Raw genomic sequence first — 14789 nt, 5'->3', positions numbered from 1 at the left:
GCTCACAGAGACCGCCATAAGCAACAGTTTAACAGAATGCCACAGACTAATCAACCAAACTTTTTGGGTTGGGTTCTCTTTTATAGTCTGCAGGCATTAAATGAAAGAAGTCAGTGTTCCAGCAGAAGGAGACAACGTTTCAGAAAAGGCATTGTAGCAAACCAAAAAAGAAATTTTAAGCGCAGCAGAGTAACCAGCGCACATACCTGTTAGCTCAGGTGAGTTTAAAAGGCTGCTGTTGATAACAAGGGCATTTGCTAAATAGATGGTGTGTGTGCAACAATATACTGAAAGGTCAATTATATTGTGCAGCTTATCTCACCACCTGTAGTTATTTAGGTGAAAGCTCCAAAATGCTTGCCTAATATGTCTGTTTATCCAAAAGGAAGTAAAAAGGGAGAGCTAGAAAGATAGCATTGCATCACATTACATGGCAATGCAATGCACAGTTGCTGAAGTTGAACCAAAATGAGCTTGTAATCTGGCTTCTGCAACTTTGAACATGAAAAATCCAATGAGGAGAAGAAAAGCAAAGCCAAAGAGTCCATCCCCAAATCCGACAAACAAGCAAAATGAACAAAAAACATTGAATTCAATTCTTTCTGATTTTAGAAACTGCATTAAAGAAGGGGTGCACCGGTCCTGGAGATACTGCAATACCAGGTCAATGCGTGGAGTGGACAGAGCAAGCTCTTTTTCCATCTCCCTGTTCTAAAAATCCATTTAATATATGGTCCCCAGATAGGGGACGTATCAGATATTAAACTGATAAGAACAGATACTACACTTGATCTTAGCCAAAAGGCCGAGAAGCGATAACCAGAATTGGTTTCAAACTACGGAGCCACCCAAGGATCCTGAAAAGTCCATTTGTGGAGATGAGCTCCTGGACTCCCGTTAAGAAGACATGTTGTCAACCTCTAGATCCCTTACATGCCTGCACTTTTCGGCTTGCTGCTGCTGCAATCCACGCGTTTTAGATCTGCATAACTCCACCTCTTTAAACACAGCACCTTCACCCCCTGCTGTTCCCACCCGCCTCAACACCGTTGGAAGGGAGGAGAACCAATTAAGGCGGGGGGTGGGGTGGAACGAGCAGCTGTCTACCCTTAGCAGGAGGGCTCCTGATTACATACCTCTCCTGCTGCTGCTGCTGCTGGCTGTCCAGCAGCAGACTGAAGGTGGCTGCTGCTGTGCACAGGTATATAAAGGCTCAGAGCCTATTATGACACGCGCAGCCAGCGTTCCATTGCCACATTCCATCTACTGCAGGCAGGATACCTGGCTGGCTGAATGTCGCTGAGAAGGTCACAGAGACCGCCATAAGCAACAGTTTAACAGAATGCCACAGACTAATCAACCAAACTTTTTGGGTTGGGTTCTCTTTTATAGTCTGCAGGCATTAAATGAAAGAAGTCAGTGTTCCAGCAGAAGGAGACAACGTTTCAGAAAAGGCATTGTAGCAAACCAAAAAAGAAATTTTAAGCGCAGCAGAGTAACCAGCGCACATACCTGTTAGCTCAGGTGAGTTTAAAAGGCTGCTGTTGATAACAAGGGCATTTGCTAAATAGATGGTGTGTGTGCAACAATATACTGAAAGGTCAATTATATTGTGCAGCTTATCTCACCACCTGTAGTTATTTAGGTGAAAGCTCCAAAATGCTTGCCTAATATGTCTGTTTATCCAAAAGGAAGTAAAAAGGGAGAGCTAGAAAGATAGCATTGCATCACATTTCATGGCAATGCAATGCACAGTTGCTGAAGTTGAACCAAAATGAGCTTGTAATCTGGCTTCTGCAACTTTGAACATGAAAAATCCAATGAGGAGAAGAAAAGCAAAGCCAAAGAGTCCATCCCCAAATCCGACAAACAAGCAAAATGAACAAAAAACATTGAATTCAATTCTTTCTGATTTTAGAAACTGCATTAAAGAAGGGGTGCACCGGTCCTGGAGATACTGCAATACCAGGTCAATGCGTGGAGTGGACAGAGCAAGCTCTTTTTCCATCTCCCTGTTCTAAAAATCCATTTAATATATGGTCCCCAGATAGGGGACGTATCAGATATTAAACTGATAAGAACAGATACTACACTTGATCTTAGCCAAAAGGCCGAGAAGCGATAACCAGAATTGGTTTCAAACTACGGAGCCACCCAAGGATCCTGAAAAGTCCATTTGTGGAGATGAGCTCCTGGACTCCCGTTAAGAAGACATGTTGTCAACCTCTAGATCCCTTACATGCCTGCACTTTTCGGCTTGCTGCTGCTGCAATCCACGCGTTTTAGATCTGCATAACTCCACCTCTTTAAACACAGCACCTTCACCCCCTGCTGTTCCCACCCGCCTCAACACCGTTGGAAGGGAGGAGAACCAATTAAGGCGGGGGGTGGGGTGGAACGAGCAGCTGTCTACCCTTAGCAGGAGGGCTCCTGATTACATACCTCTCCTGCTGCTGCTGCTGCTGGCTGTCCAGCAGCAGACTGAAGGTGGCTGCTGCTGTGCACAGGTATATAAAGGCTCAGAGCCTATTATGACACGCGCAGCCAGCGTTCCATTGCCACATTCCATCTACTGCAGGCAGGATACCTGGCTGGCTGAATGTCGCTGAGAAGCTCACAGAGACCGCCATAAGCAACAGTTTAACAGAATGCCACAGACTAATCAACCAAACTTTTTGGGTTGGGTTCTCTTTTATAGTCTTCAGGCATTAAATGAAAGAAGTCAATGTTCCAGCAGAAGGAGACAACGTTTCAGAAAAGGCATTGTAGCAAACCAAAAAAGAAATTTTAAGCGCAGCAGAGTAACCAGCGCACATACCTGTTAGCTCAGGTGAGTTTAAAAGGCTGCTGTTGATAACAAGGGCATTTGCTAAATAGATGGTGTGTGTGCAACAATATACTGAAAGGTCAATTATATTGTGCAGCTTATCTCACCACCTGTAGTTATTTAGGTGAAAGCTCCAAAATGCTTGCCTAATATGTCTGTTTATCCAAAAGGAAGTAAAAAGGGAGAGCTAGAAAGATAGCATTGCATCACATTACATGGCAATGCAATGCACAGTTGCTGAAGTTGAACCAAAATGAGCTTGTAATCTGGCTTCTGCAACTTTGAACATGAAAAATCCAATGAGGAGAAGAAAAGCAAAGCCAAAGAGTCCATCCCCAAATCCAACAAACAAGCAAAATGAACAAAAAACATTGAATTCAATTCTTTCTGATTTTAGAAACTGCATTAAAGAAGGGGTGCACCGGTCCTGGAGATACTGCAATACCAGGTCAATGCGTGGAGTGGACAGAGCAAGCTCTTTTTCCATCTCCCTGTTCTAAAAATCCATTTAATATATGGTCCCCAGATAGGGGACGTATCAGATATTAAACTGATAAGAACAGATTTTTTGATTGAAGCTGCATCCAAGGCACTGAAAAATGTGACCGAAGTCACACCAAAACAGCGCACGAGGTGAGGATTCATGTGGACCCTTCCCGGAGGAGAGGGTTCCCAATAAACCATCCCCATCCCTCCGAGCCAGAAGGCCACAGCGAGGGTCAGGGATCTCCGATGCTCTCCCTAGCCGAAGCCGGAGAAGAGCCGTTTTCGTGCTCCCAGCTTCCATCTAGGCTGCCACCCTAGTGGAGCTGGAGCCTGTGTTGGTTTCTCAGCCCAAAGCTGACCGGACCTCCGACCGGGTTTATAAAAATTCCCCTTCCTAGCCCGGAGGCCAGGAATAGGGGGGGTTGCTCAGAAAGTATGATTGGCAAAGGTGCGGCGTGCTACGAAGCCAAGTCTTTCTGGGGTTCCCAGTCCCAGTAAGCTTGGACTCCCACCAGGGCGCCTACTCCTGGGGCACATTGCTCCAAAGCCCTCACACTTACCCAGCCTAGTGACTTCGATCCTGGAGGGCCATGTTTTCCATCAGATAACTCTATGAACCACCTGGCGTACTAACAAGTGCACCAAACCAGTGTGTAATATGCATCAATTTACTAGGGCAGCCCAAGGACAAAACTGCCTTTTCAAAAGATACTACACTTGATCTTAGCCAAAAGGCCGAGAAGCGATAACCAGAATTGGTTTCAAACTACGGAGCCACCCAAGGATCCTGAAAAGTCCATTTGTGGAGATGAGCTCCTGGACTCCCGTTAAGAAGACATGTTGTCAACCTCTAGATCCCTTACATGCCTGCACTTTTCGGCTTGCTGCTGCTGCAATCCACGCGTTTTAGATCTGCATAACTCCACCTCTTTAAACACAGCACCTTCACCCCCTGCTGTTCCCACCCACCTCAACACCGTTGGAAGGGAGGAGAACCAATTAAGGCGGGGTGGAACGAGCAGCTGTCTACCCTTAGCAGGAGGGCTCCTGATTACATACCTCTCCTGCTGCTGCTGCTGCTGGCTGTCCAGCAGCAGACTGAAGGTGGCTGCTGCTGTGCACAGGTATATAAAGGCTCAGAGCCTATTATGACATGCGCAGCCAGCGTTCCATTGCCACATTCCATCTACTGCAGGCAGGATACCTGGCTGGCTGAATGTCGCTGAGAAGCTCACAGAGACCGCCATAAGCAACAGTTTAACAGAATGCCACAGACTAATCAACCAAACTTTTTGGGTTGGGTTCTCTTTTATAGTCTGCAGGCATTAAATGAAAGAAGTCAGTGTTCCAGCAGAAGGAGACAACGTTTCAGAAAAGGCATTGTAGCAAACCAAAAAAGAAATTTTAAGCGCAGCAGAGTAACCAGCGCACATACCTGTTAGCTCAGGTGAGTTTAAAAGGCTGCTGTTGATAACAAGGGCATTTGCTAAATAGATGGTGTGTGTGCAACAATATACTGAAAGGTCAATTATATTGTGCAGCTTATCTCACCACCTGTAGTTATTTAGGTGAAAGCTCCAAAATGCTTGCCTAATATGTCTGTTTATCCAAAAGGAAGTAAAAAGGGAGAGCTAGAAAGATAGCATTGCATCACATTACATGGCAATGCAATGCACAGTTGCTGAAGTTGAACCAAAATGAGCTTGTAATCTGGCTTCTGCAACTTTGAACATGAAAAATCCAATGAGGAGAAGAAAAGCAAAGCCAAAGAGTCCATCCCCAAATCCGACAAACAAGCAAAATGAACAAAAAACATTGAATTCAATTCTTTCTGATTTTAGAAACTGCATTAAAGAAGGGGTGCACCGGTCCTGGAGATACTGCAATACCAGGTCAATGCGTGGAGTGGACAGAGCAAGCTCTTTTTCCATCTCCCTGTTCTAAAAATCCATTTAATATATGGTCCCCAGATAGGGGACGTATCAGATATTAAACTGATAAGAACAGATTTTTTGATTGAAGCTGCATCCAAGGCACTGAAAAATGTGACCGAAGTCACACCAAAACAGCGCACGAGGTGAGGATTCATGTGGACCCTTCCCGGAGGAGAGGGTTCCCAATAAACCATCCCCATCCCTCCGAGCCAGAAGGCCACAGCGAGGGTCAGGGATCTCCGATGCTCTCCCTAGCCGAAGCCGGAGAAGAGCCGTTTTCGTGCTCCCAGCTTCCATCTAGGCTGCCACCCTAGTGGAGCTGGAGCCTGTGTTGGTTTCTCAGCCCAAAGCTGACCGGACCTCCGACCGGGTTTATAAAAATTCCCCTTCCTAGCCCGGAGGCCAGGAATAGGGGGGGTTGCTCAGAAAGTATGATTGGCAAAGGTGCGGCGTGCTACGAAGCCAAGTCTTTCTGGGGTTCCCAGTCCCAGTAAGCTTGGACTCCCACCAGGGCGCCTACTCCTGGGGCACATTGCTCCAAAGCCCTCACACTTACCCAGCCTAGTGACTTCGATCCTGGAGGGCCATGTTTTCCATCAGATAACTCTATGAGCCACCTGGCATACTAACAAGTGCACCAAACCAGTGTGTAATATGCATCAATTTACTAGGGCAGCCCAAGGACAAAACTGCCTTTTCAAAAGATACTACACTTGATCTTAGCCAAAAGGCCGAGAAGCGATAACCAGAATTGGTTTCAAACTACGGAGCCACCCAAGGATCCTGAAAAGTCCATTTGTGGAGATGAGCTCCTGGACTCCCGTTAAGAAGACATGTTGTCAACCTCTAGATCCCTTACATGCCTGCACTTTTCGGCTTGCTGCTGCTGCAATCCACGCGTTTTAGATCTGCATAACTCCACCTCTTTAAACACAGCACCTTCACCCCCTGCTGTTCCCACCCACCTCAACACCGTTGGAAGGGAGGAGAACCAATTAAGGCGGGGGGTGGGGTGGAACGAGCAGCTGTCTACCCTTAGCAGGAGGGCTCCTGATTACATACCTCTCCTGCTGCTGCTGCTGCTGGCTGTCCAGCAGCAGACTGAAGGTGGCTGCTGCTGTGCACAGGTATATAAAGGCTCAGAGCCTATTATGACACGCGCAGCCAGCGTTCCATTGCCACATTCCATCTACTGCAGGCAGGATACCTGGCTGGCTGAATGTCGCTGAGAAGCTCACAGAGACCGCCATAAGCAACAGTTTAACAGAATGCCACAGACTAATCAACCAAACTTTTTGGGTTGGGTTCTCTTTTATAGTCTGCAGGCATTAAATGAAAGAAGTCAGTGTTCCAGCAGAAGGAGACAACGTTTCAGAAAAGGCATTGTAGCAAACCAAAAAAGAAATTTTAAGCGCAGCAGAGTAACCAGCGCACATACCTGTTAGCTCAGGTGAGTTTAAAAGGCTGCTGTTGATAACAAGGGCATTTGCTAAATAGATGGTGTGTGTGCAACAATATACTGAAAGGTCAATTATATTGTGCAGCTTATCTCACCACCTGTAGTTATTTAGGTGAAAGCTCCAAAATGCTTGCCTAATATGTCTGTTTATCCAAAAGGAAGTAAAAAGGGAGAGCTAGAAAGATAGCATTGCATCACATTACATGGCAATGCAATGCACAGTTGCTGAAGTTGAACCAAAATGAGCTTGTAATCTGGCTTCTGCAACTTTGAACATGAAAAATCCAATGAGGAGAAGAAAAGCAAAGCCAAAGAGTCCATCCCCAAATCCGACAAACAAGCAAAATGAACAAAAAACATTGAATTCAATTCTTTCTGATTTTAGAAACTGCATTAAAGAAGGGGTGCACCGGTCCTGGAGATACTGCAATACCAGGTCAATGCGTGGAGTGGACAGAGCAAGCTCTTTTTCCATCTCCCTGTTCTAAAAATCCATTTAATATATGGTCCCCAGATAGGGGACGTATCAGATATTAAACTGATAAGAACAGATACTACACTTGATCTTAGCCAAAAGGCCGAGAAGCGATAACCAGAATTGGTTTCAAACTACGGAGCCACCCAAGGATCCTGAAAAGTCCATTTGTGGAGATGAGCTCCTGGACTCCCGTTAAGAAGACATGTTGTCAACCTCTAGATCCCTTACATGCCTGCACTTTTCGGCTTGCTGCTGCTGCAATCCACGCGTTTTAGATCTGCATAACTCCACCTCTTTAAACACAGCACCTTCACCCCCTGCTGTTCCCACCCGCCTCAACACCGTTGGAAGGGAGGAGAACCAATTAAGGCGGGGGGTGGGGTGGAACGAGCAGCTGTCTACCCTTAGCAGGAGGGCTCCTGATTACATACCTCTCCTGCTGCTGCTGCTGCTGGCTGTCCAGCAGCAGACTGAAGGTGGCTGCTGCTGTGCACAGGTATATAAAGGCTCAGAGCCTATTATGACACGCGCAGCCAGCGTTCCATTGCCACATTCCATCTACTGCAGGCAGGATACCTGGCTGGCTGAATGTCGCTGAGAAGCTCACAGAGACCGCCATAAGCAACAGTTTAACAGAATGCCACAGACTAATCAACCAAACTTTTTGGGTTGGGTTCTCTTTTATAGTCTGCAGGCATTAAATGAAAGAAGTCAGTGTTCCAGCAGAAGGAGACAACGTTTCAGAAAAGGCATTGTAGCAAACCAAAAAAGAAATTTTAAGCGCAGCAGAGTAACCAGCGCACATACCTGTTAGCTCAGGTGAGTTTAAAAGGCTGCTGTTGATAACAAGGGCATTTGCTAAATAGATGGTGTGTGTGCAACAATATACTGAAAGGTCAATTATATTGTGCAGCTTATCTCACCACCTGTAGTTATTTAGGTGAAAGCTCCAAAATGCTTGCCTAATATGTCTGTTTATCCAAAAGGAAGTAAAAAGGGAGAGCTAGAAAGATAGCATTGCATCACATTACATGGCAATGCAATGCACAGTTGCTGAAGTTGAACCAAAATGAGCTTGTAATCTGGCTTCTGCAACTTTGAACATGAAAAATCCAATGAGGAGAAGAAAAGCAAAGCCAAAGAGTCCATCCCCAAATCCGACAAACAAGCAAAATGAACAAAAAACATTGAATTCAATTCTTTCTGATTTTAGAAACTGCATTAAAGAAGGGGTGCACCGGTCCTGGAGATACTGCAATACCAGGTCAATGCGTGGAGTGGACAGAGCAAGCTCTTTTTCCATCTCCCTGTTCTAAAAATCCATTTAATATATGGTCCCCAGATAGGGGACGTATCAGATATTAAACTGATAAGAACAGATACTACACTTGATCTTAGCCAAAAGGCCGAGAAGCGATAACCAGAATTGGTTTCAAACTACGGAGCCACCCAAGGATCCTGAAAAGTCCATTTGTGGAGATGAGCTCCTGGACTCCCGTTAAGAAGACATGTTGTCAACCTCTAGATCCCTTACATGCCTGCACTTTTCGGCTTGCTGCTGCTGCAATCCACGCGTTTTAGATCTGCATAACTCCACCTCTTTAAACACAGCACCTTCACCCCCTGCTGTTCCCACCCGCCTCAACACCGTTGGAAGGGAGGAGAACCAATTAAGGCGGGGGGTGGGGTGGAACGAGCAGCTGTCTACCCTTAACAGGAGGGCTCCTGATTACATACCTCTCCTGCTGCTGCTGCTGCTGGCTGTCCAGCAGCAGACTGAAGGTGGCTGCTGCTGTGCACAGGTATATAAAGGCTCAGAGCCTATTATGACACGCGCAGCCAGCGTTCCATTGCCACATTCCATCTACTGCAGGCAGGATACCTGGCTGGCTGAATGTCGCTGAGAAGCTCACAGAGACCGCCATAAGCAACAGTTTAACAGAATGCCACAGACTAATCAACCAAACTTTTTGGGTTGGGTTCTCTTTTATAGTCTGCAGGCATTAAATGAAAGAAGTCAGTGTTCCAGCAGAAGGAGACAACGTTTCAGAAAAGGCATTGTAGCAAACCAAAAAAGAAATTTTAAGCGCAGCAGAGTAACCAGCGCACATACCTGTTAGCTCAGGTGAGTTTAAAAGGCTGCTGTTGATAACAAGGGCATTTGCTAAATAGATGGTGTGTGTGCAACAATATACTGAAAGGTCAATTATATTGTGCAGCTTATCTCACCACCTGTAGTTATTTAGGTGAAAGCTCCAAAATGCTTGCCTAATATGTCTGTTTATCCAAAAGGAAGTAAAAAGGGAGAGCTAGAAAGATAGTGTAGCACCCTGAGGATTCGGCTGCTACAGGGGTATTGCACCTCAACCCAGAGGTGTGATATTCCACTCCCGGGCAAGGATGGAGTGTGGATTTGAGCTCGGTAGGCTGCATGCACTACACACATCCCATTTCCGAGGAGCAGACCGACGGTACTCCCACTTAGAAATGTGCAGGTACGACCGAGTCTGTTCCTGGCTGGAGTGGGAGGGGGGTGGAACATCCCATGTAGTGTAGGGGCAGATAGGGGGTGCAGTCTGGGTAGAGATAGGAGCTCATTGGGTGCTGGTCACCTGAGCTCACACATAGAGGGTGTATATAAGGTGGGCACCAACTAAGAACAGGGTCAGATACAGAGAACAAGTCAGGAGCAGAGGAGAAGAAGGACCCAGAGTGAGAGAGGAGAAGAGAGAGAAAGACCCAGAGGGGGAAACAGCAGAGAGGACCCAAGAAACCAAATTAAAGCACCGGGTGAGGAGTCGGCATCAGGGTACCGGAACCCAAGCTGGTGGGGGTAAAAACATTCCCCAGCCAGAGACCGGAGACCGTGGGCAGCGTTTGCCACGGTCACCCACCACATCCACCCCGAAGGCACACCACATGAAGGGTCAGGGAACCCAGGGCCAAGGGTGTCCCAACAGAAGGCCCGAGGGAGCTGGACCTAGGTGGATCACTGGTGGGGACGGCCAGAGAACGGGACAGAAGGAGAGCTCAGGGCCACGCTCCGGACTTGTTTGGGGGTTGGCTGGATCCAGGACCTGGTGGACGCAGCACGGCTCGGGTGGTCACTCGAAGCTGGAGTGACCAGTACAACATCTGCAGTAAGTAAACACCCTTAACTGCACAACCCGACTCTGTCTTCATTGCCGTCTGCACTGCACCACCACAACCCCCATCCTCTGCACCTGTCCCCTCTGAGGCTATACCCCTCCCGTTGGGGGTTATCCCACCAAGCTGCGCACCCACCATCAGCCTCAGCGGACCCTGCTGCAGCGGCGGCCACAGTGACCGCATCACAACGGGTGGCGTAGTCGACACAAAAGAACTCTTAATAACATCTGTAGGACTGCCACATAACACTGAGTTTGACGCCCTGGGCACGGGCCGGGTCACAGCCGCTCGGAGACTACAACCCCCCATCTGATCCGGTGCCGGGTATTCCCCTCAAAAAGGAATATGTCCCAGGGGGCGCGTCAATAGCATTGCATCACATTACATGGCAATGCAATGCACAGTTGCTGAAGTTGAACCAAAATGAGCTTGTAATCTGGCTTCTGCAACTTTGAACATGAAAAATCCAATGAGGAGAAGAAAAGCAAAGCCAAAGAGTCCATCCCCAAATCCGACAAACAAGCAAAATGAACAAAAAACATTGAATTCAATTCTTTCTGATTTTAGAAACTGCATTAAAGAAGGGGTGCACCGGTCCTGGAGATACTGCAATACCAGGTCAATGCGTGGAGTGGACAGAGCAAGCTCTTTTTCCATCTCCCTGTTCTAAAAATCCATTTAATATATGGTCCCCAGATAGGGGACGTATCAGATATTAAACTGATAAGAACAGATTTTTTTTTTTTTTTTTTTTTTTATCGAAAGCCCGAATTCGTGTACAAAACCCGAGTGCGCTTAAAAAAGTGACAAGTGCCACAAAAAAAGTGCACTAGGATGCTGGTCTTCTTGAAACCCTCTCCAAAAGGAGAAGGGTCCCCCAAACCATTCCCCGTCCCTCCGAGCCAAAAGGCCACAGCGAGGAACAGGGACAAAAAGCCACCTCCAGCCGAAGCCAGAGGCGACCCAATCTTACCCCCAGCACCTGCCCGAGTTCTCACCCGAGCAAGGCACAGGGAGCCAAAGACTGTGCTCCCCTCCCAGAAGAGGGGAGCCAACAACGCTCTCCTCCCGAAAGAGGAGAGCCAGGGGGGTTCAGGGGGGAGCGGAACCTGATGGCCACACACTCCCCCCCTAGACCTGCCAAGAGAGGAACCCGTAAGGGAACCGCATCCCAACAAAATCCTAGTAGGACGTGACACACGTGAATAAGTGGACACACAGTGACAAAGAAATTAAATAAATAGTGAAGGTTTCACAGTATAATACTGCCCGGACCTTCGACCGGGAATTGAAAAATTCCCCATCCTAAGGCCAGAAGGCCCGGAATAAGGGTGTGTGCGAAGAAAGAAAATTTGAAGTGCTTGTGCAAATGTGCCATAAACTCAAGTGGGGTTCCCAATCCCAGTGAGTTAAGGCACCCCAGGGTCACCACTCCTGGGGCACTTCACACTTCGGGCTTTCGATCTTCCCCGGCCAAATGGCGTCGATCCTGGGGGGCCATGCTTTCCACCAGATGACTATATTAGCCACCTGGCGTACTAACAAGCGCCTAAACCCCAGTGTGCATAATGTATCAATCTACTAGGGCGGCCAACATCCAAAACCGCCTTTTCGAAAGATACTACACTTGATCTTAGCCAAAAGGCCGAGAAGCGATAACCAGAATTGGTTTCAAACTACGGAGCCACCCAAGGATCCTGAAAAGTCCATTTGTGGAGATGAGCTCCTGGACTCCCGTTAAGAAGACATGTTGTCAACCTCTAGATCCCTTACATGCCTGCACTTTTCGGCTTGCTGCTGCTGCAATCCACGCGTTTTAGATCTGCATAACTCCACCTCTTTAAACACAGCACCTTCACCCCCTGCTGTTCCCACCCGCCTCAACACCGTTGGAAGGGAGGAGAACCAATTAAGGCGGGGGGTGGGGTGGAACGAGCAGCTGTCTACCCTTAGCAGGAGGGCTCCTGATTACATACCTCTCCTGCTGCTGCTGCTGCTGGCTGTCCAGCAGCAGACTGAAGGTGGCTGCTGCTGTGCACAGGTATATAAAGGCTCAGAGCCTATTATGACACGCGCAGCCAGCGTTCCATTGCCACATTCCATCTACTGCAGGCAGGATACCTGGCTGGCTGAATGTCGCTGAGAAGCTCACAGAGACCGCCATAAGCAACAGTTTAACAGAATGCCACAGACTAATCAACCAAACTTTTTGGGTTGGGGTCTCTTTTATAGTCTGCAGGCATTAAATGAAAGAAGTCAGTGTTCCAGCAGAAGGAGACAACGTTTCAGAAAAGGCATTGTAGCAAACCAAAAAAGAAATTTTAAGCGCAGCAGAGTAACCAGCGCACATACCTGTTAGCTCAGGTGAGTTTAAAAGGCTGCTGTTGATAACAAGGGCATTTGCTAAATAGATGGTGTGTGTGCAACAATATACTGAAAGGTCAATTATATTGTGCAGCTTATCTCACCACCTGTAGTTATTTAGGTGAAAGCTCCAAAATGCTTGCCTAATATGTCTGTTTATCCAAAAGGAAGTAAAAAGGGAGAGCTAGAAAGATAGCATTGCATCACATTACATGGCAATGCAATGCACAGTTGCTGAAGTTGAACCAAAATGAGCTTGTAATCTGGCTTCTGCAACTTTGAACATGAAAAATCCAATGAGGAGAAGAAAAGCAAAGCCAAAGAGTCCATCCCCAAATCCGACAAACAAGCAAAATGAACAAAAAACATTGAATTCAATTCTTTCTGATTTTAGAAACTGCATTAAAGAAGGGGTGCACCGGTCCTGGAGATACTGCAATACCAGGTCAATGCGTGGAGTGGACAGAGCAAGCTCTTTTTCCATCTCCCTGTTCTAAAAATCCATTTAATATATGGTCCCCAGATAGGGGACGTATCAGATATTAAACTGATAAGAACAGATTTTTTTTTTTTTTTTTTTTTTTTTTTTCTCCTCAGACGAGGAAATTCCACAGTCTATGAAAACCAGACAAAGGAAAATTCCATCAAAACAGCTGCGTCAAATCCAATACGCAATTTTTCTGTCCCCATCATCATCGGAAATATTTATTTCATATTTCAAAACAACAATAACAAAAATCAAGAGGTACTAACAATATATCTCCACTTTTTAACTTTCCATATTCCCTCTGCATCCACTTCCCCTCTCCTCTTTTTGTCCCATAGGAAACACACATACATCTTCCCCAAAATCACCTTCACACTATCCTTTACAGCAATTTCCTTCCTTTTAAACACATACACATTCCTCACATCCCATAACACTTCCTTTATACATGCAAGCATCAACCACAAGACTCTTTCCTTCGTCCCATCACATATTCCCAAACCAAACATAAACAACTCAAAAGACAACAAATTCACACCACACAATTCTTTACACAAAGGCCCCATTCTCCCAATCACATCTCTAGCATACTGGCAATTCCAAAAAACATGCAACACACTTTCCCTTCCACCACAGCCATTTCTTGGACACATTTCACTCCTCACCAAACCTCTATTCCTCTGAAACTCTCTCACAGGTAATACTCCATGTAAAGACTGCCACACAACTTCACTCTGTTTGTTGGTCATACCACTCATCCGCACTTTCTTCCAAACCTTCTGCACATCACCACCCCTAACCATATTTATTCCACATTCTACCTCTCTACATTCAATCATCCTATACACAGCCTTCTTATTCTCCAGCAATCTCACATCTGCATCACACAGTTCATACCTCACCAAAAACTTATAAACCCACACATACCATACAGGCACCTCAAAAGCAATCGGACATCGCAAATCCCTTTCTTGCCACTTTAAACGAAACAAATACGCTCCAAATAAATACCTACACATAGATGAAAACTTTCCATCCGCCCTAATCACTTTCAAAACAAACACAACGATATTCACACCAAAAAACACGTCCAAATTCGGAAAACCCAAACCACCTTTTTCCACTCTTTTAACCAAAATTTCTCTCCTAGCTCTCTCCATTTTCGAGTTCCACAAAAAAACAAATAAAATTCTATTCAAGCTTCTCATACACATATATCCTGGTGGAAATACTACCGCAATATATAAAAATATTGGCAACACCACACTCTTAACAATTAAAATCTTCCCAAAAAAGGATAAACTCCTCAATTTCCAAAAATTCAACTTCTGCTCAACTTTTCCTTTCGCATCATCCCAACTTTCTTTCCCATCCAAACTCTCTGAAAACTTCACACCCAAAACTTTAATAGGTCCATTCACTACATTCACACCTACATCCCTACTTAAACTTCCGCCTCCAAAACCCTTACACTCACTCTTTTCCCAATTCACTTTAAACGCAGATGCACCACAAAAAATAGACACTAACAACTTCACCCGCCTCACCGAACATTCAGAATCACATAATACACACACGTCATCCATATAACCACTCACTTTCCA

The 14789-nt window shown here is 46.2% G+C and overlaps 8 non-coding genes and 3 pseudogenes across 8 annotated transcripts; all 11 read right to left on the bottom strand.

The window, feature by feature from the left end:
* Window positions 1-626: 626 nt before the first annotated feature.
* On the bottom strand, window positions 627-817 carry LOC141242109 (U2 spliceosomal RNA). Its single transcript, XR_012306756.1, has one exon. It is a non-coding gene; the product is annotated as a U2 spliceosomal RNA (small nuclear RNA).
* Window positions 818-1932: 1115 nt separating this feature from the next.
* LOC141242108 (U2 spliceosomal RNA) lies at window positions 1933-2123 on the bottom strand. Its single transcript, XR_012306755.1, has one exon. It is a non-coding gene; the product is annotated as a U2 spliceosomal RNA (small nuclear RNA).
* A 1115-nt stretch (window positions 2124-3238) lies between these two features.
* On the bottom strand, window positions 3239-3420 carry LOC141242195 (U2 spliceosomal RNA). The gene has a single exon (XR_012306840.1). It is a non-coding gene; the product is annotated as a U2 spliceosomal RNA (small nuclear RNA).
* Window positions 3421-3944: 524 nt separating this feature from the next.
* On the bottom strand, window positions 3945-4060 carry LOC141242252 (U2 spliceosomal RNA; annotated as a pseudogene).
* Window positions 4061-5168: 1108 nt separating this feature from the next.
* On the bottom strand, window positions 5169-5350 carry LOC141242194 (U2 spliceosomal RNA). The gene has a single exon (XR_012306839.1). It is a non-coding gene; the product is annotated as a U2 spliceosomal RNA (small nuclear RNA).
* Window positions 5351-5874: 524 nt separating this feature from the next.
* LOC141242257 (U2 spliceosomal RNA) lies at window positions 5875-5990 on the bottom strand (annotated as a pseudogene).
* Window positions 5991-7105: 1115 nt separating this feature from the next.
* On the bottom strand, window positions 7106-7296 carry LOC141242107 (U2 spliceosomal RNA). Its single transcript, XR_012306754.1, has one exon. It is a non-coding gene; the product is annotated as a U2 spliceosomal RNA (small nuclear RNA).
* A 1115-nt stretch (window positions 7297-8411) lies between these two features.
* Window positions 8412-8602, bottom strand: LOC141242105 (U2 spliceosomal RNA). The gene has a single exon (XR_012306752.1). It is a non-coding gene; the product is annotated as a U2 spliceosomal RNA (small nuclear RNA).
* A 2313-nt stretch (window positions 8603-10915) lies between these two features.
* Window positions 10916-11105, bottom strand: LOC141242233 (U2 spliceosomal RNA). Its single transcript, XR_012306873.1, has one exon. It is a non-coding gene; the product is annotated as a U2 spliceosomal RNA (small nuclear RNA).
* Window positions 11106-11899: 794 nt separating this feature from the next.
* LOC141242270 (U2 spliceosomal RNA) lies at window positions 11900-11991 on the bottom strand (annotated as a pseudogene).
* A 1115-nt stretch (window positions 11992-13106) lies between these two features.
* On the bottom strand, window positions 13107-13305 carry LOC141242228 (U2 spliceosomal RNA). Its single transcript, XR_012306870.1, has one exon. It is a non-coding gene; the product is annotated as a U2 spliceosomal RNA (small nuclear RNA).
* Window positions 13306-14789: the final 1484 nt, after the last annotated feature.

The sequence above is a fragment of the Phyllobates terribilis genome, unplaced genomic scaffold (genome assembly GCF_046119375.1).
Source record: "Phyllobates terribilis strain yellow unplaced genomic scaffold, ASM4611937v1 Scaffold_1031__1_contigs__length_461108, whole genome shotgun sequence".
NCBI classification, from domain to species: domain Eukaryota; kingdom Metazoa; phylum Chordata; class Amphibia; order Anura; family Dendrobatidae; genus Phyllobates; species Phyllobates terribilis.
Note: the sequence above shows the minus strand (reverse complement) of the source record. Positions and strands in the feature narration are given on the sequence as shown.